Source organism: Myotis myotis, unplaced genomic scaffold (assembly GCF_014108235.1).
Source record: "Myotis myotis isolate mMyoMyo1 unplaced genomic scaffold, mMyoMyo1.p scaffold_m19_p_68, whole genome shotgun sequence".
Lineage (NCBI taxonomy): Eukaryota > Metazoa > Chordata > Mammalia > Chiroptera > Vespertilionidae > Myotis > Myotis myotis.
The window spans coordinates 33,720-60,176 of NW_023416377.1; the positions used below are offsets into that span (position 1 = coordinate 33,720).

The following is a 26,457-nucleotide window of genomic DNA, read 5'->3' on the forward strand; positions in this document are numbered from 1 at the left end:
CACGCAGCACCTTCTCCAGATTCCTGAACTCTTCTAGATGCTGGATTAAGACCCGTGGCATGTGACCTACCTATTTATTGTAAAGCTCCTTTGTTTTTGTTTAAATTTCTTTTCAATTTACCAATTGATAAAATATATTATTTATTTTTAAAAAATATATTGTTATTGATTTCATAGAGGGAGAGAAAGGGAGAAGCAACAACAATGAGAGATAATCATTGATTGGCTGCCTCCTGCACAACCCTGGTACATGACACTGCTGCCTATTCAGCCGCCATTTTCTCCCCCCTTCCATTCGTTAACTCTTTAAGTGTTGCCTGTTCTTATTTGATAACATGAATATATGTTGTTGAGCCTTTTGAATGTTAATTTATTTTAACCTTTAGCTTTTAAACTTTTGGTTCACAAGTTGAGAACTTATAGCAAGAGAGGTGATAGTGGACATCAAAGGATCAGAAAGGATAAAAGGTAGCAGTTAGATTAAATGGGTGCAATTCAGTGGTCAAAAGTAATGTCATTGAGACCTGGAGTGGGAAGTGGTTGCAGGAGCCTGGGAAAGGTGTGGTCACAGTGTCTAGGAGGGGACAGGTGGAAAGCCAGGCCTCTGGCCCTAGAATGGTTGGTACAATCACTCCTGGAATTTTCTTTTTCTGCAACCATAGCTCCTTGGAGGCCAGAAGAAATTAGCCAGCTTTGCACCAGGAAAGCATTATATGTTGTGATTTGGGGTTTGGTTTGACTTAGTTTTGTGTTGGTTTCAGAGAGAAATTATTTTTTGACTAGGCCTCCTGGACGCATTTCCCCAGCTCTGGATGCTCACGCCTCAAGTGAGAGGAGCTCTGCCCTTTGGGGTCCCCACATTCTGACCTGGAACTCCAAAATAGTGGTACCTTGGAAACAAGGGGTTACTAGGCATTCCAGATGTGGTCTGGACAAGGGATGAGGAGGGTGGGGGCCCAGGCCTGCTATGGAGAGTTACCTTAGCACCCATTCCAAAGCTGCCAGCATTTTTCCCACCAAGAAGGCCACCAGCAGCCTTCCCAAGGACAGGAAGACAGCCATCAGTACAGAGATGTCAGTGGCAGGAGGCCTGGTGTCCTTGTATTCCATTGGGTGGGACAGGGAGAGCCCCAGACAGGTTCCATGGGTGTAACTGTGGTTCAGGAGGTCTTCAGGGCTATCTGGCAGGCCAGGTCCCTTCAACCCTGACGGTATGACTCTGCTTCCTTTAGTTAAAGTAGGGGTAGATAGGCCTGAACTAAGGAAATAAGGCCTAAAAGGAAAAATAAATCTATTGCTCCTGACAGGGTGTGCATAAAGCCCACTTTCCTGGCGTTGAGCTGCTGCACTACTGGATCTACCTCTTGAGGTCAAGCTGCCCGTGATCCCTGGGAGCAATAATCTATACTATACGACCAAGTTAAATAAAAAGGTAATTTTTGCCTTGACATTGGTTGTCTTTTCCCATTTCTACTTGCTTTGAAATTCAGGTGCTACATTATACAAAGTCCATTAACAGAATTCGCATTAACATTCACAGCAAAAACAAAAGTCAAGCCCTCATCTAATCCAAGGTATTGTTTAGGATTCATTCCAAACACTTCCATCTAATATGTCTTGCACAGAATCATGGGATGGAAAGTTTTTATTCCTGGTTCTCTCTTAAGTTTTGGAAGCATATTAATTTTTCTTTGTAACACAATATACACTTGGTGAAATTTTATTTTGTTAGAAATAAATATATTTACTTGAAGGGTAGAAAATTAATAGTGCTGGCTGGCATTTAATTATTTTATGATTTTAACCAATAATAACTTGTACAAAACTGTCATTATAGAAACTTCTCTAGATTCTGTTTGGAGAGAAGTTTTTATTTCATACACAATAGTTAGCATAAAATGGAATTGAAATGAGTTAACATGTTTAGGTACTTTAACTTCACTTTAATAGACAAAAGCTCTGCCCTAGTTAGTTTGGCTCAGTGGATAGAGCATCAGCCTTCGGACTGAAAGGTCCCGGGTTTGATTCCGGTCAAAAGCTCATGCCCAGGTTGTGGGCTCGATCCCAAGTAGGGGTAGTGCAGGAGGCAGTTAATCAGTTATTTTCTCTTATCATTGATGTTTCTATCTCTCTCCCTCTCCTTTCCTCTTTGAAATCAAAAGTATATTTTAAAAAAAATAGAAGAAGGCTCTACCTCCCCAAAGAGAGTCCTTGATGTCTCCCAACATGCCTATCCAGTTTTTACTCCCACCCAGAAACTCAGCTTCCTCCAGTTGGGGTCTTTTATACCTACTTACACATACCATGTTAATGCCTTTATTCACCTTCCCCCAAACCTGGCATACCCTTCTCCTCAGTCGATGAATTTCAAACATTTTTCAAGGTTTTTTTCTGAAGTCTCATAGCCTCCAGTGAGCTTATATTTCCTTGGAATTTGCATTACACTTGGTTTGTTTAATTTTATTCAACACTGCAATTCTATAATTACAGTTTTATAACTTAAATCATACTGGGTTATAGTGTGTACTTCCCTCAAATCCTTTCTTGCTTTTAGTCCTCAGTGCTACACCCACCCTCAAACCTCCTCAGCCCTTTACTTAATCACTAACATTGAAGCAGGTTTAGTACATTCTTTTTAAAAAACATATATTTTTATTGATTTCAGACAGGAAGGGAGAGGGAAAGAGAGATAGAAGTACAAATGATGAGAATCATTGATGGGCTGCCTCCTGCATGCCCCACACTGAGGATCGTGCCTACAACTTGGGCATGTGACCTGACCAAGAATGGAACCATGTTCTTCTTGTTCATAGATTGACACTCAACCACTGAACCACCCTGCCCAGGACAGTATATTCTCTTTGAGTGGTTTCTTTGGCTAATATCGCCAAAAACTCTACAAGGAAGAATTCCTTCTACTCTCAGTGATGTCAGAAATGACTAAAGTGCCTTGGTATTTGATACTTGCCAAGTAACATTATTTTTTAAAGTAAGTTTTGCTTCTGGGAAATATTTGGTTTTAAAATCAAATCTGTTCTACTAAGATAGATCAAGCTGACTAAAACCATGCCTACCTTGTACAATTTAACTGGGTCACATTCACATAAACTAGCTTTCCTACAGCATGCTTGCCACCCATGCTTCTCTTCTTTTGTATCTGAATTTAGCCCTGTCTTTCTTTTGCCTGCTTCCTCAAGAATATTGTTTGCTAAATTACCATTTTCTGTTACATATTAAATTGCTTGTCAACTACTCTTTTAAAAACTATTATTATTACATTCATTTCCCCCAAATTGTCTTCATTTAATTATATTAGGCACCAAGCTATTTCCTTGAAGACTGTTTGTGAGAGCTTTCCTTTTTTCCCCCTAAAAGCTCCTCAATAAAGTAATGCTTTATATTTATACTTTTAGTGTGTGTGTTTTTCCAAAGGAAAGCAAACCAATTATTGTAATTGACAACAAAAGGGTCATCCAGGTTTCAATGAATGAATTTTGTTGTTGTTAATCCTCACCCAAGGATATTTTTCCATTGATTTTTAGAGTGGAAGGGAGTGGGAGAGACAGAGAGAAACATTGATGTGAGAGAGACACATTGGTTGCCTCTCACACATGCCCTGACCAGGGCCAGGGATCTAGCCTGCAACTAAGGTACTTGCTCATGACCAGAATGGAACCTGGGACCCTTCAATTTGTGGGCCAAAGCTCTATCCAGTAAGCCAAAACTGGCTAGGGCATGAATGGATTTGTTTAAAAGGTGTGCTTCATTTAGAGGTCAGTAGCCCAGTTTTGATCTTGAGAAACATCACAACTGAAAGTCAGTATCTAAAAGAAGTCAACAGCTAAATGTCAACCTCTAAAAGAAACAGTCAGACCAATCCTGGACTCATGACTGTTGGATGCTTCATATCTGGCTTCACTGAATTCTAGACATTGCCCCACAGAATTCCTTTCTCTTCCTTCTCAGGGAAGCACTAGCAATTAAGGAATGATTGCACTTTATGATTTAGGCCCCTTGGAAGGGATAAAGCCTGGTGGTAAGCCCGAGAACAGAAACTTTCCAAGGAAGCTTTAAATGGAAAAGAAAGCTAGCATCCTATCAGTTCCCACCAATCCCCTTTGCCCACATATGAAGCATCCTCCCACCTACATTAAGGGAGTTCTTTTAGGACACCACCCAGCCAGGCTGCTTAGTGATCAGAACATGACTGACATGGCTTCTGCCAGACAGAGCAACACAGGTCCCTGCAGACAGGTTAGGACTGTGGAGTCTTGTACATTGAATCAGTGCCTGCAAACAGGACAGGTGCTCTCAGGTTTGCCACATCCCCACACATTCCAGTCGCCTTTCACTTGGGCCAGTTTCTACTTCTATGTTACTTTAGACTAAAACTTCTGTTTTCCTGAAAAGAAACAGGTAAATGAAAACAAAAATAATGTAAAGAGAAGATAGAACCAAGATGGTAGCATAGGTAAACACCTATACTTGCTGCCTCTCACAACCACATCAAAATTACAACTAAAAGGCAGAACAACTACCACCCAGAACTGCAGGAAAGCTGGCTGAGTAGAAGTTCCACAACTAGAGAGATAAAGAAAGCGCATTGAGACTAGTAAGAGGTGCAGAGGCACGGTAAGTGCTGGCACCTGGATGTGCTGCTCTTTTAATCAGGAGGGCGATACAAGCTCCCACTTGCTCTGAATTCCAGTTCCAGGCAAGACTCTGGGGGACCCAGACACATATGGGGAGAAACTGGACTGTCTGGCATACAGACAGGAATGTGAGGGCAGCTTTCTTTTAGAGGTGCTCGCAGCAATCATTGTTCCTGCACAGGGGTGTGGGATGCAGAGACCCAGGGACCTCTCCAGTGCAGGGCTGATTGGCAGCCATTGATGGTGATTCCCAGAGACCTCACCCCACCCAATTTACAACCCCACCCAAGCTGTGTGCATCGGCTTTTGCATATGAATGGCCCACCTTTCTCTGCCTAAAACCTGTCAAACTACAGCTGGGTCAGAGAGCCCCAGAGCTTCCAAAAGAAGGCCTGAGGCCCAGCAGCAGCAACCTGCCTTGCTTCACAGTTGGGCCTTGTCTTGGCACTTCCAAACCCCATACAAAGAGGAGGAATCTGCAGAAGTCTCTGCAGGTCCTACTGGGCGGCCCCAGACCTTGCACCTCCTTGGAGATCCAAGAGCCAGTGTACCCAGTGGTCAGAGTAAGACCATACCGGATTACAACTCTTCACATCCATAAGAGACACACTCAAGGGGAAGACTCAGTGAGCACCCAAGCCCCACTGAAGTAAGTCCTGCCCCATAAGGGTATCTCCTTCACAATAGCTCTCCCACTGTAGTTGCAGCTGGTCCCCACAGCCAATTGGCCTGGAGGTCAATTCCTCCCAGTGATACCAACAGAAATCAAGGGTTAACTACAACAAGACTGTGCAAACAGTCCACAAAAGGGTGTACCAAGAGCGTCCACCTCAGGTGACTGGGGAGGCTGAGCAACTGGGCCCTATAGGACAATTACCACACAAGGCAACTCTATCAACTCAAGGACACTTAGCAGCTACCCAGTACATAGAAATAAACACAGAGAAGCAGCCAAAATGTGGAGACAAAGAAACAAGTCACAAATAAAAGGAATGGATGAAAGCAAAATACTGGATATAGAGTTCAAAACCATGGTTATAAGGTTACTCAAGAATCTTCTAGAAACCTCCGAGAAATTTAGTGAGACCCTCAAGGATATACAAAAAAACCAATCAGAAATTAAGCATAAACTGACTGAAATAAAGAATAATATGCAGAGATTCAACGGCAGACTAGAAGATCCCAGGAATCAAGTCAAAGATTTGAGATACGAAGGAGCAAAAAACACCCAACCGGAAAAGCAAAAAGAAAAAAGAATCTGCCGGGAGCCGGTCCATGCTTGCTGTTTCAAGGGACCTGGCATATATGGCATACTGTTCTTAATATGTTTGCTCACCTTCTTGGCACTATGTGTTTTAACCAAGGTCTCTGAGAAAGGTTGTGTCCCCAGGTAGGGATTTTCCCCTGAAGTTAGGGAGGGAATAAAACCTCTTAACTAAGTGCCAGGCGGGTAATTAATCACTTTAACTATGAACAATCATGCTTAAGCTACATAATCTTTACTCCCTGGAATGGAGATAAGAAACGCCCTAACCTTTGTAATAGAGATTGATAGGATTGAATCAACTGGTATAAATACAGATGTAATAAGACAGCAAGACACAGAACTCAGAAGACAGAACCAAGAGAGACAGAACCTAGGCACAGAACCTACACAGAACGTTCTCTAGAGACAGAAGAACTTCGCTGGAGAGAACATGGCAAAAGATACTGGACAGAAACTGGCCTCAGAACCTAGAGACAGAACCTAGCGAGAGAACATGGCAAAAGATCCTGGACTGAACCTGACTACAGAAATTGGCAAGAGGACCTGACTAGAACCTGGTGACTGAACCTGGCTGGAGAACCTGGACAGAACCTGGCTGGAGAACCTAGCAAGAGAACATGGACACAGAACCTGGCTGGAGATTCAGACCAGAACTTGGCTGGAGATCCTGGCTAGAGATCCTAGCTAGGCTGCTGATCAACTGAACACTGTCTCCGTGTCATTCCTTCTTCGCCGACTCCATCCACACCTTTGGGGACCCCTGGACCTGCTGGGGTTGGACCCCAGCAAGAATCCAAACATATGAAGATAGTGTAAGGAGCCTCTGGGACAACTTCAAATGTACCAACATCAAAATTATGGGGGTGCCAGAAGAAGAGAGAGAGCAAGATATTGAAAACCTATTTGAAGAAATAATGACAGAAAACTTCCCCTACCTGGTGAAAGAAATTGACTTACAAGTCCAGGAAGCACAGAGAACTCCAAACAAGAGGAATCCAAAGAGGACCACACCAATACACATAAATTAAAATGCCAAGGGCAAAAGACAAAGAGTGAATCTTAAAAGCAGTAAGAAAAAGAAAACATTTACCTACAAGGGAATACCCATACGATTGTCAGCTGATTTCTCAACAGAAACTATGCAGACCAGAAGGGAGTGGCAAGAAATATACAAAGTAATAAATAGCAAGAACCTACAACCAAGAATACTCTACCCAGCAATGCTATCATTCAGAATTGAAGGCCAGATAAAGAGCTTCACAGATAAGAAAAAGTTAAAGGAGTTCATCACCACCAAACCAGTATTATATGAAATGCTGACGGGTATTCTCTAAGAAGAGGAAGAAGAAGAAAAAGGTAAAGAGAAAAATTATGAACAATGAAGTGACAACAAATACATATCTATCAACAAGTGAATCTAAAAATCAAATGAATAAAAAACCTGATGAATAGAACAGAGTGGTGAATGTAATAGAATCATGGGCATGAATGGGAGCAGTCTGACAATTCTTGGGGGGAAGGGGTTGTGGTGGGGTGTGAGAAGAGATTGGACAAAGAACTTACACCTGTGGATGAGGTCAGTGGGTGGTGGGGAGAGACCTGGTGTGGGATGGGAACTGGGTGGAGGGGAGCTATGGGAGGGAAAAAGAGGAACATCTGTAATAATCTGAACAATAAAGATTTAAAAAAAATAATGTAAAGACATTAGGACAAAGTCCACACCTACTTCTGTCCTCCACTTTTTCCCTTTCATAGGTTCTCCCTTAAGGCATTAACACCATACTGTTATTGAAAGTAGACTAAGCACTCACACCAAAAAAACAAAAACAAAAAAAAAACCTCCCACTTTGGTAATGTTTCAATTTACAAATGAGATTAAGTAACAGCTGTTTCCTCTAAAACAGGAGTGGGGAACATCTGGCCTGTGGGCCCTATGAGGCCTAAATATTATTTGATCTGGCCCTGCCTAGGAATTAGGGGTGAGTTAATTAAATGTTTGACCAAATATTGCAGGCTAATTTTTAAGTTGAGAGAGAAACATTGGTCAGCTGCCTCCTGCACAACTCCTACTGGGGATGTGCCCGAAACCCAGGTACATGCCCTTGACCGGAATCGAACCTGGGACCCTTCAGTCCGCAGGCCGACACTGTATCCACTGAGCCAAACCAGTTTTGGCAATTTCTATCTTTTAGACAAACTTGTTTCCATGCATCTTGGAAAAATATTTTCCACTTTATTTTTAGATTATTGTAATATAACAGTCATAATTAATATTATCTCTTTATAGTTTGAATGCAGTGCCTTGACCTTTAAGAGTGAGGGAGGAAATGGAGAACTTAGCATTAGCTTTGTCCATTAAAACACATTTTATCCTAGTCTCTTTCATTTTTTACCTTCCTTTCTCTCTGGCTCAGGGGCAGAGATTGATGGAGATCAGTGGAGGAATTGAGTGAGGGTGGGTTTTTAGAATAATTCAGGTCAGGTGTGTGTGTGTGTTGCAGCGGGGGGGGGGGGGGGGGGGTGGCGGGGGGGGGGGGTGTGTGCGGTGGCTGTAGGAATAAGCAATTAGCATCACCAATCCAAATCTTTCTGTTGCTCGTTTCCCCCATGTCGGATTCTTCTTGCATGCTTTATTTTGAATGAACATTCTAGTTATTTTCAAAAATTACATTTTTCATCTTTTTAAATCTGTGTTTGCAGCTTTTTCAACCTTCTGATGGTTTTAACCTGACTGATCCTTATTGTCGACTTTTGGACAACCAATATAATAGTCTTCATGATCCACATTTAAGAGCATACCATTCACGTGAAGATATCCAGAGGAGATTAAAGAAAGGAGGCTACATCACCCGCAATAATGAAGTGGGTCGAAGATTACTTCCTTTTAATCATTGAAGACTTCCAAGACTTGATATAAGTTGGCTTCTATACCTCACTGGGATGGGGGTGGGGTTCACCTTTAACTTGGTCATGAGAGATACTTAATTAGAAATTCTATAAATTACTTATTATTTTTGGGTCAAGGGAAATCAGATAACAATTGTGTTTCTAAATGATACTACGTCTTCCACCGTTTTTGTTTATAATTTCAAAAGGTGATTACCAAGTAATTTGAGGATGTAAAAATAATTTTCCTACTATATCATAGTTCTCTTTCTCTGTCTCCAGTAATTTTGTATGCTTGTCAAGGATTATGTCTTATGAAATTTTTAAAAACTAATGACAAAATAGGAACACAGCAATATTAGCCTGATACAATCTTGATAGAATAAGAATAATCTTATATTCTAATTTGTGTTGAACATTATTATTACACTAGAAGCCCGGTGCACAAAATTCGTGCACAGGGGGTTGGGGTCCCCTCAGCCCAGCCTGCACCCTCTCCAATCTAGGACCCCACGGGGGATGTCTGAATGCCACTGGCAGTCGGACATCCCTCTCACAATTCAGGACCACTGGCTCCTAACTGCTCACCTACCTGCCTGCCTGATCACCCCTAAGGGGCCCTCCTGCCAGCCTGATCACCCATAACCACCTCTGCCTGCTAACCTGATTGCCCCTAACTGCCCTCCCGTGCCAGCTTGGTTGTCCCCAATAGCCCCCCTCCCTCCCCCCACCAACCTGGCTGCCCCCAACTGCTCCCCCTGCTGGCCTGGTTTCCCCACACAGCCTGCTGTTTAGTCATTTGGTCGCCCCTCACTAACCCCCCTGCTGGCCTGGTCGCCCCACTCAGCCTGTTCGGTCGTCCATTCAGTTGTTTCAGATGTGATGGCCCCTGCCTCTTTATATGTATAGATTGGTACTTTATTCTAATAACTCCAATTGTGTGTACTGAATTCATAAATAGTATTTTTAAAAAGTAATGAGACTTGTATAGAAATGTCCTATTGTTTAACGATTGTAGAGATATACTACTTACAAAATGGTTAGCAATTATTACTCTTATTACCAAAATGGTATCAAATTTTATATTATTACTATTTTTCCTCCATAAAGTGTTTGCTATGATTTTTAAATGTTTACATTTATATTTTTTGTTATTGTTTTGTTTTTTTTAGGTTGTATGTAACTTGAAGGAATTTAACAAGTACAGGCAATATCTTACAAGTCTGAAATTAGACTTTGAAAGGCACTACTTAAAAGAACAAGTATGTTAAATACTTAAATTTGTTTTCTTACAAAAGGTTTGGAAGAAAGATTTACTTGTATGAAAAGTATTTTTTCCAAATGTAAATTTAGAGCAGGAATAAAGAATAATTTTAGGTGACTTTATTAGCCATGAAAGGGACAGATCATTCTATTAATGTCAGTGGTAGTTTGTGTAATTTGGTAGCTAAATTGCTCCTCCAATGTGTTTCTTCTGTCTGAGTTGGAGCCAATAAAAAGTCTATTGTGGCAGCAAGATCCTGAAGCTGTAACCAAAAACAGCTTGAGTAACAGGAGAGAAACCGTGGGAATAGTTATAATGTCCTACGGGTGACGCAAGAAGATGCACACTGTGTGTTTGTACCCATACACGTGCAGCTGTGATCATCCAGTAAAAAAACTATCCTATCTAATAAAAGAGAAACATGGTAATTAGGGTACGACCGCTACCCTTCCCATTGGCTAATCAGGGCTATATGCAAATTAACTGCCAGCCAAGATGGCACTGGCAGCCAGGCAGCTTAAAGTGAACATTAGGCTTGCTTGCTTCCGTGACGGAGGACTCCAATGTTCCCCGCCTGCCTTGCCGGCCTCTGAGCTGCAACTCTAAGCAACTATGTTACAAATATAGAAGCTAAACAAAACCCCAGAAACCTGCTTTAGTCACCGGACTTCAGCCAGCAGGATCGCAACATTGTTTCAAATACAGAAGGTAAACAAAGGCCAGAAACCTGCTGTCAGCAGCGGAGGCCTAAGAGCTAGAGCCTCAGAGCTAAAGCTGGCTCAGAATAAAAAAAGAAAGAAAAAAAGGAGCCTTTGGGAGCTTCAGTCACCCGCCAGCCTGAAAACAGCCCTCAGCCCCTCACCCAGACTGGCCAGGCACCCCAGTGGGGACCCCCACCCTGAAGGGTGTGTGACCAGCTGCAAACAGCCATCATCCCCTCATCCAGGCTGGCCAGGCACCCCAGTGGGGACCCCCACCCTGATCCAGGACACCCTTCAGGGCAAACCAGCCAGCCCCCACCCGTGCACCAGACCTCTATCCTATATAGTAAAAGGGTAATATGCCTCCCAGCACCGGGATCAGCGGAGCCTCAAGGCCTCCCGGCACCAGGATAAGTGTGACAGGGGGCAGAGCCCAAACCCCCTGATCACCCTGCAGCTCTGTGTGTGACAGGGGGAGGGCCACAACCTCCCTATCCGCCCTGCTCTGTTCATGACAGGGGAAGGCGCCCCAACCCCCTGATCAGCCCTGCTCTGTGCCTGATAGGAGGGAGCTCCCCAACCCCCTGATCACCCTGCCGCTCTGTGTGTGACAGGGTGCGGCGCCCCAACCCTCCCCCACACACGGGCCCTGCTCTGTGTGTGACAGGGTAGAGCCATAACCTACCCATCGGCCCTGCCTTGAGTGTGACAGTGGCAGTGCCCCAACCCCCTGATCCGCCCTGCTCTGTGAGTGACAGGGGGGAGATCCCCAAGCCCCTGATTGACCCTGATCTGTGAGTGACAGGGTATGGAGCCCCAAACCCCCTGATGGGCCCTGCTCTGTGAGTGACAGGGGGCAGCGCCCCAACCCCCTGATTGGCCCTGCTCTGTGCGTGACAAGGGGTGGCACCGCAACCTGGCCATCCATCCTGCCTTGAGTGTGACAGGGGGCAGTGCCCCAACCCCCCAATCAGCCCTACCCTGAGCATGACTGAGGGTGGCATCGCAACCTCCCGATCCACCCTGCTCTGTGCATGACAGGGGTGGTGCCCCAACTCCCCAATCAGCCCTGCTCTGAGCCCGACCAGGGGCTGCACCTAGGGATTGGGCCTGCCCTCTGCCCCCTGGGAGCAGGCCTAAGCCAGCAGGTCGTTATCTCCCGAGGGGTCCCAGACTGCGAGAGGGCACAGGCCGGGCTGAGGGACCCCCCCTTCCCCCTGAGTGCACAAATTTTTGTGCACCAGGCCTCTAGTCCTATATAATAATAGACAAACATGGTAATTAACTGTACCTCCAACATGCTTCCCATTGGCTAATCAGGGTGATATGCAAATTAACTGCCAACCAAGATGGCGGCCAGCAGCCAGGCAGCTGAAGCGAACAGGGTGCTTGCTTGCTCCAGTGAAGGAGGAAGCCAAGGTTCCCCACCTGCCGCTGCCAGCCTCTGAGCTGCACTCTAAGAAACAATGTTGCAAGTATAGAAGCTAAACAAACCCCAGGTACCTGCTTTCAGCCAGCTGGCCTGGGAGCTGGAGCTGCAACAGTTTTTCAATTATAGAAGCCAAACAAACCCAGATACCTGCTTTCAGCATCCGAACTCTCAGAGCTGGAGCCGAGCCTCAGAGCTAAAGCCGGAGCTCAGTTCCAGTGACAGCCATAGAAGGTAAATAAATCCCAGAATAAAAAAGAAAAAAGAAAAAAAGGAGTGATTGGGAGCTTCAGTCAAGGAGAGGTTGATAGCTTCAGTCACCCACCAGCCTGAAAACAGCCATCAGCCCCTCACTCAGGCTGGCCAGACACCCAAGCGGGACCCCTACCCTGATCCAGGACACCCTTCAGGGCAAACCAGCCGGCCCCCACCCGTGCACCAGGCCTCTATCCTATATAGTAAAAGGGTAATATGCAAACTGACCCTAACAGCAGAAAGACTGAGAATGACTGGTCACTATGACACACACTGACCACCAGGGGGCAGATGCTCAATGCAGAAGCTTCCCCCTGGTGGTCAGGGTGCTCGCACATGGGAGGCGCTCTGCTCAGCCACAAGCCAGGCTGATGGCTGCCAGTACAGCGGTGGTGGTGGGAGCCTCTCCTGCCTCTTCAGCAGTGCTAAGGATGTCCGACTGCACTTTAGGCCTGCTCCCCGCTGGCAAGTGGACATCCCCCAAGGGCTGCCGGGCTGCCAGAGGGATGTCTGATTGCCATCTTAGGCCCAATCTCCCGGGGAGCGGGCCTAAGCCAGCAGGTGGTCATCCCCTGAGGGGTCCCAGACTGCGAGAGGGCACAGGCTGGGCTGAGGGACCCCCTCCCTTTCCCCCTAGTGCATAAATTTGTGTGCACCAGTCCTCTAGTATATATATAAAAGCATAATATGCAAATCAACCAGGTGGCTGAACAACCGGTCACTATGATGCATACTGACCACCAGGGAACAGATGCTCAATGCAGGAACTGCCGGTAGTCCCTGCCAGCCAAACTCTGGGTCCCTTCCCCATAATTCCACCCCCCACCCCCGCAGGCTCCAATTGCTGGATGGGGAACAGGGAAACTTCGGTGGGTGGCGGCGGGGGGCAGGTCCGGCTGCCAGCAGCCAGGGAAGATGGCCCTGATCACAGGCCAGGCCTAGGGACCATACCGTGCATGAATTTTGTGCACTGGGCCTCTAGTTATCTTACAAAGGTAAAGTCGAATGATTGGGTGTAGAGAGAGTGGGTATAAATAGTGACTTCTGTTCAAATTTTAATTTTTTATTTTTTAAAAATGAATAGTTTTATTGATTTTGAGAAGGAGAGAGAAGAGAGAATCATTGATGTGAGATCTCACCATGGATTGGCTGTCTCCTGTGTGTCCCCTCTTGTGATTGAGCCGGGAACCCAGGCATGTGCCCTGATTCGAAATGCTTTGACTGGAATCCAACTAGCAACCTCTCAGTGCATGGGACAATGCCCAAGCAACTGAGCCACACTGGCCAGGCTCCATTCAATTTTTGACTCAAAATTAGTGTGTGTGTGTCATGCACATGATATGTCCATGAGTGAATTTGGGTTTTAGGTTCAAGAAAGATCTGTGTATGTGTACTTTTCACATTTATGTTCTACTAGAGGCCCAGTGCACAAAATTCATGCAGGGGGGGCCTCAGCCCAGCCTGCACCCTCTCCAATCTGGGACATCCCTCTCACAATCCAGGACCACTGGTTACTAACTGCTCACCTGCCTGCCGGCTTGATCACCCCTAATTGCCACTGCCTGCAGCCTTATCACCCCTAACTGCTCCCCCTGCTGGCCTGGTTGCCCCAACTGCCTCCTCACCAGCCTGGTCGCCCCAAACTGCCCCCCCCTGCTGGCCTGGTTGCCCCCAACTGTCCCCCTGCTGGCCAGGTTGGCCCCTACTGCCCCCCATCTTGGCAATGTCACCCCAACTGCCACCCTCTCCTGGTCTGGTCACCCCTAACTGCCCCCCATGGCCTAGTAGCCCCTAACTGCCCCCCATGACCTGGTAGCCCCTTACTGCCCCCTCTGCTGGCCTGGTCGCCCCATGCAGCCTGCTGTCTAGTCGTTTGGTTGTCCTTCACTAACTCCCCTGCTGGCCTGGTCGCCCCATGCAGCCTGCTAGCCTGCTGTTTGGTCACTGTAACGGAGTCCTGGACAGGTTGCACATTCATCTATTGTTAGTATAGATGGTTGAGAGAGTGGTATAGAAATGAGAATAAGTTACCTTTACCTTTAAGTGTTCTATATTTTCCACAATTTCTCCCTCTGTGTCTAGAGCTTGTCCTACCCTTCTTCTATGTTTTCATTTCATTTTTTCAGAATGGATGGAAATATATGGTGAGATATTTAGTTTTCATTTTCAGACAGAAATTTTAATTTGGTTCAGTTAAACAGGCCTGTAATGGATTCAAAATAGATTTAAATAAAGTTAAACAGACTTAGTTATTTAGAAAATACAGGAAGTTTACTAAACAGTAAATAAAAAAGGCATATCAAAGGATGATTTTATTTCTGTAAGTTTTTAAAACATTATATATACATATGCATACATTCACATACATATATGTGCAATATATGATATACACTTTTTAAAAAAATAGGAAATGCTTGCAAAACAAATAAATAAATTTCAAGACAACTATCAACTACTTAGACTTTCTAGTGGTGTACAGTTCCAAAATTGGTGTTTATGGGAGAACATTCAATCTTTTAAGGACCAGACGCCATTAATAAGGCCCAGGTAAGATGGAAGTGACTTCATATTTTATGTATAGATTGTAGACTCAAATAAGTTAGGAAAGTACTAGAAAGATTTGGAGTTAGGAATTATTTAACATACTGGGTACTCTTAACTCCACTCCTGCCCCCAGTATAGAGAGGAAGGGAGACCAAGAGGTACAGAAATTGGGAACTTGGATGCCAAAGGAAGGAAGAGCAACTTCCACCAGAGACGACAGTGTTTCTGGGAGTCCAAGAAGTAATCCAAACTGATAACTAAAGGGCGAATCAGATCCAAATTTCGTCCTGTAGTTGTAAAGCAGTGGTTCCCAACCTTGGCTGCACATTAGAATCACCTGGGAATCTTTTTAAAATCCTGATTTCTGGGCCTCATCCTCCAGAAATTCTGTTTCTTTGTTACTAATGTTGTGGCCCCGCCCCATAACAAAGAATGGGATGAGGCCCAGAAATTCAAATCTGGTGGTTGTCTAGATTTGAAATCAGTTTTCACTTATTCCAGCCTTCTTTGCAACTTCATATCCCTAAACCCACTGAGTTATGAATAATTACTGTGCAAAACAGTTTTTTTGTTTGTTTGTTTGTTTGTTTTGTTAATCCTCAACCAGGGATATTTTCTCCATTGATTTTCAGAGAGTAGAAGGAAGCGGGAGAGACAGAGAGAGAAAGATCAATGTGAGAGAGACATTGATTGGTTGCGTCCCCCACTCACCCCAACCAGAACCAGGGACTGAACCTGCAATCAAGGTATGAGCCCTTGACTGTAATCAAATTCATGACCCTTCAGTCCTCAGGCCAATGCTCTATCCACTGAGACAAACTGGTTGGAGCTGTGCAAAATGTTTTGAAAGATCTTGCTCCACATTTTACAATAGTCTTAGCCATAAGAACAGATACTGACACCATAGGATATCCGTATGACCAAGCATGGTGAGAGCTGGCTTACAAATCCTTGAAAAGACCTGAGAGAAAAACTGTAAAATTCCTGTAGTTCAAGAAGTAAAAATTGAGCAAGGAGGTGGTCTGGGCATTTCAAAGCAGCTGATGACACTAAAATGGCAAGATGCAATTCACCTTCAATTGCATTTGCTCTTTATTTAGATATTTGGATATGATGAGTAGGAAATTAGACCACCATGAGTGCACAGCAGAAGAGCAGCGCCTCCTCTGGATGGAAAGAGAAGAAAAATGACAGCGGGAACAAACAAGAAGAAAACTTAACCTTCTTAGAAAATTTGAAGAAGTGAGAGATATATTTAAAATATAAAGAGGAATATTGTGTGCAGTGTTTTATTCATAAATAATTTTAACATAATTAGTTGTTTAGAAAGTATAGGAATTTTACTAAACACTAAATATAAAAAGGCATATCAAAGGATAGTTTTATTTCTGTAAATTTAAAAAACATTATTTATATGTATATATACACACACATACAGATATATACATATATGATACATACTATTTTTCATACTTCTTGGAAGTCATTTCAGATCTAAATAATTTACCCATGTTAATCTTTCTTCAGAGCTATGATATACAAGCTGTTACCTAAAATAATAAAGCTGACACCACAATCTAGTTATATGAGCCAATATCTGCTCTTAAAGAGATGATTGTGGAAGTGACTAGACACCATTTAACTCCCTGACTGCCCTCAGTGTGAGGGGGCTACTTCTTTAATTTTAGCTTTAGTGAAAAATAACCATGCCATAAATAACCATGCCTTCATTCCTAGTAGGAGTGTAGGAAGGAAAGCCAATGTTTGACTTTCCCTACAATTGACCTGATTTCTGTTAGGTTCTTTAGCTTGTACTAATTTGCTTGTTGGTGGTGGACAAAATACAAGGGGTTACTGTAAACACTAATCCCAGTAACACTGTGTTCTCCAGGAATGGAAGACAAAAGAGATGTTGCTTCTGAAAGAGACTGTAGAAGATGTTAATAGAGAAGCTGGTATAGAGGAACAACTGCACAGAAGCAAAGGAAAGAGTCACAAGCAGGTAGAGTTAACTTTCACCTCTAATCTGGGCTGTTAGATGTGAAGCTTTGCTAGTTTGAATTTTTGAAAGTACAATATACAAGATGGATTAGTTACCCCAAATGATATGCATTATTCAAGCCTGAAAGTTATGGAAATGTTTACTATATTTTGGCCGTATTTATATCCTGACTAATATAAAAAGTGCTGCTCTATTCTTTGATATAACTACTTTTGACTTTATCTCACATCATAAACTATACTTGTAATTCTTATAGAAAAAACTAGAGGCCCGGTGCATGAAATTTGTGCACCGGTGTGGGGACGGTCCTTCAGCCCGGCCCGTACCCTCTCACAATCTGGGACCCCTCGGGGGATGACTGACTGCTGGCTTAGGCTCAATCCCTGCAGTTGGACATCCGGCAGTCAGACATCCCTCTCGCAATCCAGAACCACTCACTCCTAACCACTTGCCTGCCTGCTCACTCTTAACCACTCGCCTGCCTGCCTGCTCACTCCTAACCACTTGCCTGTCTGCCTGCTCAGTGAATGTCATAGCAACCAGTTGTTCCGGTCATTCCACCATAAAGGTCGCTTAGGATTTTATATATATAGATAATATAACTGATTTTATTCTTAGAATTTATTGGAAAAAGTTCTCAATTTTTACTCACCAGCTTAGAGTAAGTGCTTTTAAGTTTAAATAATATATATAATATTTTATGATTTAGAGCCTAAATCTGTTTAAAGGGAAAGAAAAATCATTTGTAATCCCAGCACCACCCTATTAACTTACTAGTACACACACACAGACACACATACACACACATAATATTTCGATGAATGTTTATGTATTCCAATAAATAAATTCATGTTATTATACCTCATGGACTGTTTTGTAGGTTGTTTTACTTTTTTTTAAATTCTCTTTTTTCATTCTTTAGTAGGGGTCTGATGCATGAAATTCATGCACGGGGGTTGGGTCCCTCAGCCTGATTTGCACCCTCTTCAATCCGGGAGCCCTCAGGGGAGCCCTCTTCAATCTGGGAGTTTCTGTCTGTCTTTGCAATCATATGAGCAAATTGTCTGAGACCCCAACCCAGTTTGGTTTTGTGCTCACAGAATAGTAGAGGTCTTTTTTTTTTCTTTGCTCCCATTGGTGGAGATTTCCTAGAAGTTGCAGGATATCTTCCTTTTAATTTTTCCTCAACACTATGACTTTACTTATGTCTCTCACCTTTGCTTTCCCTCCATCCCCCAACCGCAACAGTGACTTGCTCCAGGCTCACTTAGCTCTAGTGCAGCGGTCCTCAACCTGTGGGTCACGACCCCTTAGGAGGTTGAACGACCCTTTCACAGGGGTCACCTAAGACCATCAGAAAACACATATACAATTATATATTGTTTTTGTGATTAATCACTATGCTTTAATTATGTTCAATTTGTAACAATGAAATTGGGGGTCGCCACAACATGAGAAACTGTATTAAAGGGTCACGGCATGCTCCCTGCGCTCTTGGTTTTTGCTTCTGGTCCAGGAGCTGCAGAAATGTAAAGGACTGGGAACTTCAGCCACCCCCAGGCCGGGCTGACAGGACTGGACACTCCAGTGGTGTCCCCGAGACCCTGGACACTCGGTGCCTGCATGCGTAGGCCCAGAGCAGCCGGGGGCTGGAACAACATCCAAATCCCACCCTGCCCTAGCCGCTTGGTGCCTGCACATGTGCACACTGCCCACAGACCCACCATCTTTGTTGGGTTAATTTGCATACTCACTCCTGATTGGCTGTGGGTATCACAAAAGGATGGTCAATTTACATATTTGTCTATTATTAGTATAGATTGGCTGCCTCCTGCACAGGAAACAAGCCTGTAACCAAGGTACATGCCTTTGGCCACAATTGAACATGGGACCCTTTAGTGCACAGGCAGACATTCTATCCACTGAGCCAACCTAGTTAGGACATGTAGACTGCTTTTTAAAATAACATTGAAAACATGCCGTATCAATACCAGTAAATGTTCGTCTAAAATTGTAAATAATCATCTTAGGTAACTTATCTTTTACAAATCTAGACTAAGTGTAAGATTTACATAATTTGGTTACATTGATATATTCTGCTATATCACAACTTTTTAATATTGGAAATTCAAATGTGTATAATAATCTTTTAATTATACTTTTGTCACATGTACCTTTTAGTATTATCAGGAACTCACTGCTCAGATGGAAAGCTCAGCTCATTCCAATTTATTGTAATTATTATTTTCTAATATTCAGTTTTTCATCATTTGTTTTTACTGGGAATTCTCTCTCTCCAAATTCACCTTTTCTTTTCTTTTTCATTTCCAGACATCTCTGAAAATATCTTTGTTTTCAGAGAGCAACAGAATGCCCCAGGTTTCCCCTTCATTTTTACTTGATGCCAATTTCACTTCCATGAGTCCTTCCCAATGTTAGTGGCAACCAGTACAATGGATAAACTCTGGCACTGGGAGTGCCTATTAGACATGACCACTGATGGGAGGCATGAAACACCATAGGCTGCTTAAGGTGTATTAATGGCAGAGCTATTTCAAGTACTGATATTTCCAATGGAGTTATTCTAAATCATCTTTTTTACATCATGTTTTACTACAAGAACATTTCAATTAATCAACATTTTTATATCTTTTAGATCTGACATTATAATGTGTATTTTTTTATTCCAAATTATAGGCTTAGAGTTACAAAAATCTTTAGAAGATTTTTGTCTTTGTACAAAATAAGTTGTACCAGTTTACTTCTGAACTATTTTTTGCTCTTTCACTTATTTGTCAAATTACTACTGTCTTGATTATTATATTTTAAATAATTCTTTAAAAAAGAAGAACTAGCCTTTCAAATTTGTTCTTCACTTTTAAAGGTGTTTTGGCTACTCTAAGCCCTTTAACATATCCACATAAATTTTAGAATCAGCTTGTTAATTTCTACCAGGAAATCTTACTGAGATTTTGTTGGAATTGTGTTGACTCAATAGATCAGTTTGGATCAATTGATCTCTTGATAATGGTGAGTTTTCCAGCTCATGAACCAAATATGTCTCTTCATTTATTTAGATATCCTTAACTTTTCTTATCAATGTTATGAGTTTGCAGTATACAACACTTTTTTATTTTTATTAACCTTTATTGTTAAAAGTATTACAGATGTCCCCTTTGTTTCATTTTTTTCCCCATTGACACCCTGAACTTCACAATTGCCCCTCCCAGGCCTTCACCAGACTATTGCCTTTGTCCATGGGCCATGCATATATGCATACAAGTACCCCATTAATCACTCCTCCCCCTACCTCCACCTTCCTTCTGAAATCCATAAATTTGTTCCATGCTTTTATGTCTCTGTATCTATTTTGCTCATCACTTTCTGTTCATATGAGTGAAATCATGTGATACTTATCTTTCTCTGACTGGCTTATTTCACTTAGCATAATACTCTCCAGGTCCATCCATGCTGTCTCAAAAAGTAAGAGTTCTTTTGTATAGCTGCATAGTATTCCATGGTGTAAATGTACCATAACACTTTTATCCACTCATCTGCGGATGAGCATTTGGGCTGTTTCCAAATTTTAGCTATTGTAAATTGCACTGCTATGTATATAAGGGTGCATATATTCTTTATGATTAATGTTTCTGGTTTCTTAGGATATGCTCCTAGAAGTGGGATCACTGGGTCAAATGGCAGTTCCATTTTTAACTTTCTGATGAAAATCCTTACTGTTTTCCACAGTGGCTGCACCAGTCTGCATTCCCATCAGCAGTGAAGAAGGGTTCCCTTTTCTCCACATCCTCTCCAGAACTTGTCATTTGTTGATTTGTTGATGATGGACATTCTGACAGGCATGGGGTGATAACTCATTGTCATTTTAATTTGCATCTCTCAGATGATTAGTGACTTTGAACATTTTTTCATATGTCTCTTGGCTTTTTGTATATCCCCTTTGGTGAAGTGTCTATTTAGGTCCTTTGTTCATTTTTTAATTGGATTGTTTGTCTATCTTTTGTTAAGTTGTATGAGTTCCTTATACATTTTGGAAATTAACCCCCTTACCAGGTGTGTCATTGGAAAATAGTATATTCTGCCATGCAGTAGGCTCTCTTTTTCATTTTATTGATGGTTTCTTTTGCTGTGCAGAAGCTTTTATTTTGATGTCATCTCATTTATTTATTTTCTCCTTAGTTCCCTTTGCCCGATGAGATATATCCATAAACATATTGTTAAGAGAAATGGCTGAAATTTTGCTAGCTATGATTTCTTCTAAGGTTTTTATAGTTTCAAGACTTGCATTTAAGTCTTTTATCTCTTTTGAGTTTATTCCTGTGTATGGTATAAGTTGGTGGTCTAGTTTCATTTTTTGCATGTATCTGTCCAATTTTCCCAACACCATTTATTAAAGACACTATCTTTACTCCATTATATGCTCTTGCTTCCTTTGTCAAATATTAATTGCACTTAATGGCTTAAGTAGATTTCTGGGTTCTTTGTTCTGTTCCATTGATCTGTAAGCCTGTTCTTGTGTCAGTAACAGGCTGTTTTGAGTAGTGATTTTATAGTATAACTTGATATTCGGTATTGTGATTTCTCCAACTTTTTCTTCTTTTTCAAGATTGCTGTGGTTATTTGGGGTCTTCTTTGGGTTCATATAAGTTTTTGAAGTGCTTATCTACACCAATAAAAGAGAAACATGCAAATTGGTGTCACTCTGCTATGCCCACCAGCCAATCAGATGAGTATGCAAATTAACCCAACAAAGATGGTGGTTAATTTGCATATGCAGGCATGGACCAAAGACTGAAGGCTCTGGCCCAGAGTGAAGACTGAATACTGAAGAGGCTTGGCTTCTCCACTGAGGCCACAGGATAGGAGGGGAGAAGCCAAGCCTCACTGTGGCCACAGGGGAGAAGCCAAGCGACTATGGAGCTGGAGGCTTGGGTTGCCCCCCATGATGGAGGAAGCCAAGCTTCCCACTGGCCCTGGCCACCACTCCAGGGAAAGAACAACATGCAGGCACGGCCAGGAGCCTGAGAGATCAACACAGAGGGGCGCCTGCTCCAAGCCTCTGTGGTGTGGCTGGGGGCAGGCCCCCAGTGGACACACACACACGGGGTGCCTGCTCCAAGCTTCCATAGTGTGGCTGGGGGCAGGCCCCAGCACACACACACACACACACACACACACACACACACACAGGTGCCTGCTCTGAACCTCTGACACGGCTGGTGGCAGGCCTCAGTGGACACACACACACACACACACACATACACACACGGGGCACCTGCTCTGAGCCTCCATGGTGCATCTGGGGGCAGGCCCCCAGCGGACACAAACACACACAAACACACACACACACACACACACACACACACACACACAGCGCCTGCTCTAAGCGTCTGCTGCCAGACTGTGGCTTAGGCCTGCTCCCCATGGGGAGTGGGCCCAGCCATCAGTAGGACATCCACTGAGGGCTCCCAGACTATGAGAGGGGACAGGCTGGGCTGAGGGACCCCACTCCCCAGTGCATGAATTTTGTGTACTGGACCTCTAGTTTTAGATATGTGAAATATGCCATTGGTATTTTAGTAGTGATTGCATTGAATTTATAGATTGCTTTGGGTCGTATGGACATTTCAGTGATATTGATTCTATCAATTCATGAACATGTTATATTCTTCCACTTGTGTATATTTTCCTATATCTCTTTTTTCAACATTCTGTAGTTTTCCGAGTATAGGTCTTTTTCCTTCCTTTGTTAAGTTTATTCCTAGGTATCTTAATTTTTTTGTTGCGATGATAAATGAGATTGTTTTTGTAGTATCTCTTTCTGAGAATTCATTATATATGTATAAAAATGCCATCAATTTCTGGGTATTAATTTTGTATCCTGTTATGTTGCCAAATTCATTTACTAAATCTAGTAGTTTTATTGATTGAATAGGGTTTTCTACATATAATATCATGTCATCTGCAAATAATGATAGTTATATTTCCTCCTTCCAATTTGGATGCCTTTTAGTTTTTTTCTTGTTTTTATTATTTCTTTTCTTTTGCTTACTCTGGGATTTTCTTGTTCTCTTTCTAATTCTTTAAGTTGTAGGGTTAAATAGTTTATTATTAATTTTTGTTGTTGTTGTTTTTGAGGTAGGCCTGTGATGCTATCAAATTCCCTCTCAGGACTGCTTTTGCTGTGTCTCAGAGATTTGGGGTTGTTGTGTGTTCATTTACATTTGTTTCCAGGATTTTTTTTTTTATTTCTTCCTTTGTCTCTTAGGTAACCCATTTATTGTCTAACTAGAAGCTCAGTGCACAAAATTCATGCACTCGGGTGGGGGGGTCCCTCAGCCCAGCCTGTACCCTTTCACAGTCAGGGAGTCCTTGGGGGATGTCTGACTGATGGCTTAGGCTCGCTCCCCATGGGGAGCAGGCCTAAACCATCAGTCAGACATCCTTAGTGCTGCCACGGAGGCGGGAGATGCTCCCACCACCACTGCTGCACTTGCCAGCCATGAACCTGGCTTCTGGCTGAGCGGTGCTCCCCCTCCTTTTGAATTGTCTACTATGCTGTTAATGTATCCATTCTATTACTGTCTCACATATTTAAAATATTTATTTTGTTTATTTCTATATATTTCCTGTATCATCTTTGCCTTGTGAATATGTGGGATGCAATTATGTTATCTATGTTAATGTTCTTTTTTAAATTCTAAACTTCATGTCATTTCTGAGTCAATTTTTATTGATTTAATCATTTTATGGGTTATATTTCCCTGCTACTTTATATGCTTAGTAGTTTTTGATTAGATGCCAGATATCATGAATTTTAATTTTGGGAGGCTTATAAATATTTTTAGCTTTTTCCTTGGATGTAGATAATTTATTTAGAAACAGTTTTATTGTTATAGGTCTTGCTTTTAAAAATTTGTTAGATGGAGCCAGAACCATGTTTAATCTGGGGCTAGTTGTTCCCCACTACTAAGGCAAGATCCATGTTAATACTCTACTGAATGCACCATGAATAACATGTTTCCAAAGTGGCTGTTGAGGATACACATGATAGGTGGTGAGGAGCGCTATTCTCTAATCCTTTAGGATAGGCCTTTCTGTGGCCTTGGATAGTTTTTCACATGCATGTACTGATCCAGTCTCTTGCTGAATATGCTAGGGAACCCTCTGAGGAGATCTGGGGTTCTTGCTCTGTGCAATCATATTCATTCTGGATCAATATTAGTCCTGAGATTCACAAAGGGAAGTCACATTTCATGTACTATGTCATGTTTACCTATGGTCGGCCTGCATGACTATGGTAAGTCACTCAGACATCCTCCAACTGAAGATGATTTAGAAATTCCCTCAGCTTCCCAGGACAGCTATGGATTAAGAGGCCTTTTCTGATCTGAAACTGGACTAGTTCCCTGAATATGGGTAGTGAAGTAAATTGCATTTATGTGTTAAATATGTATATTCATCATGTTTGACCACAAATGGAAATTTACCCCTTACTTACTAACCAAGTAACTTTACAAGTCACGAATGACCATTCATTTCCAATATACTATCATATTGTACATATTGGCTTTGCATTTTTAAATAGCAAGTTGTTGTTAACCAATCTATTTTCTTTAATGTTCTAGAAACAAGCCCGTTTAGAGAACAAAAGGGCTTATAATTTACCAAAAAAAAAAAAAGAAAATGGATTCACAAGAAAAGACCTGGGAAAAAAATACACTTGACTACAGAGGACAAGATAGAACACACTGTGTGTGCAAGAGCTTTAAAAGTTGATGTGGTTCTGTAGAAAGCACTCTTTTATGTATTTACATTAAAATTCTTTTGTAAAACTTTGCTTACACTTGCTCTACTTGCTTTTTAGCAGGATTCCGACAGCACTGCAGGCCTCCTGTAAGTTGGCCTTGGGCTCAGCCATCGCTTCCCCTCCCTAGATGCTCTGCAAGGAAGAAAAGATATAAAAGTGGCAGCCAAGTGAATCCTGACAACCTGCGCAAACGTCAGTGGGACGGATCCAGATCCCAGGCCAGCAACAGCGCCCCACCATCCGCCCAGAGGGCCAATTGCATCCCGGGCCCCTCACGCCCCTCAGATCAGCATGGGGCGCCAGACGCAGTGCCCATGGCTGATGAGCACCTCTGCTGCCTTGTGAGCCTCTCCCAATCGGGACTGACTGGGGACAAGCTCGTGGGAGGTGCAGTGGGGCCGGGATGAGCAGGAGCAGCAGGCAGGAGGTCTGATCCCCAGAGACCACCCCAAAGGGCCCCACCCATGCACGAATTCATGCACTGGGCCCCTAGTACTCTTATATAATTCCTATAAAGTGCTTAAAACTTATAGCCCATGGTAAGCACTCATTTTTTTAAATTAAATCTTTATTGTTCAGATTATTACAGTTCCTCTTTTTTTCCCCCATAGCTCCCCTCCACCCAGTTCCCACCCGATCCTCTGCCCTTACCCCCCCCCCCCCACTTTCCTCATCCATGGTGTACAATTTTTGTCCAGTCTATTCCCGCGCCCCTCATACCCCTTTCCCCCCCAGAGAATAGTCAGTCCACTCCCTTTCTATGCCCCTGATTCTATTATATTCACCAGTTTATTCTGTTCATCAGATTATTTATTCACTTGATTTTTAGATTCACTTGTTGATAAATGCGTATTTGTTGTTCATAATTTGTATCTTTACCTTTTTCTTCTTCTTCCTCTTCTTAAAGGATACCTTTCAGCATTTCATATAATACTGGTTTAGTGGTGATGAACTCCTTTAGCTTTTTCTTATCTGTGAAGCTCTTTATCTGACCTTCAATTCTGAATGATAGCTTTGCTGGGTAAAGTAATCTTGGTTGTAGGTTCTTGCTATTCATCACTTTGAATATTTCTTGCCACTCCTTTCTGGCCTGCATAGTTTCTGTTGAGAAATCAGCTGACAGTCGTATGGGTATTCCCTTGTAGGTAACTGACTTTCTTTCTCTTGCTGCTTTTAAGATTCTTTGTCTTTTGCTCTTGGCATTTTAATTATGATGTGTCTTGGTGTGGTCCTCTTTGGATTCCTTTTGTTTGGGGTTCTCTGTGCTTCCTGGACTTGTAAGTCTATTTCTTTCACCAGGTAGGGGAAGTTTTCTGTCATTATTTCTTCAATAGGTTTTCAATATCTTTCTCTCTCTCTTTTTCTGGCATCCCCATAATTCGGATGTTTGTACGTTTGAAGTTGTCCCAGAGGCTCCTTACACTATCTTCATATTTTTGGATTCTTTTTTCTTTTTGTTTTTCCAGTTGGGTGTTTTTTGCTTCTTCATATTTCAAATCTTTGACTTGATTCTTGTGATCCTTTGGTCTGCTGTTGGAACTCTTTATAATATTCTTTATTTCAGTCAGTGTATGCTTAATTTCTAGTTGGTCCTTTTTCACTAGATTTCTTGAGGGTCTCAATAAATTT

The 26,457-nt window shown here is 42.7% G+C and overlaps 1 pseudogene; it reads left to right on the forward strand.

The window, feature by feature from the left end:
- Nucleotides 1-967: 967 nt before the first annotated feature.
- LOC118659682 lies at nt 968-25,447 on the forward strand (annotated as a pseudogene).
- Nucleotides 25,448-26,457: the final 1,010 nt, after the last annotated feature.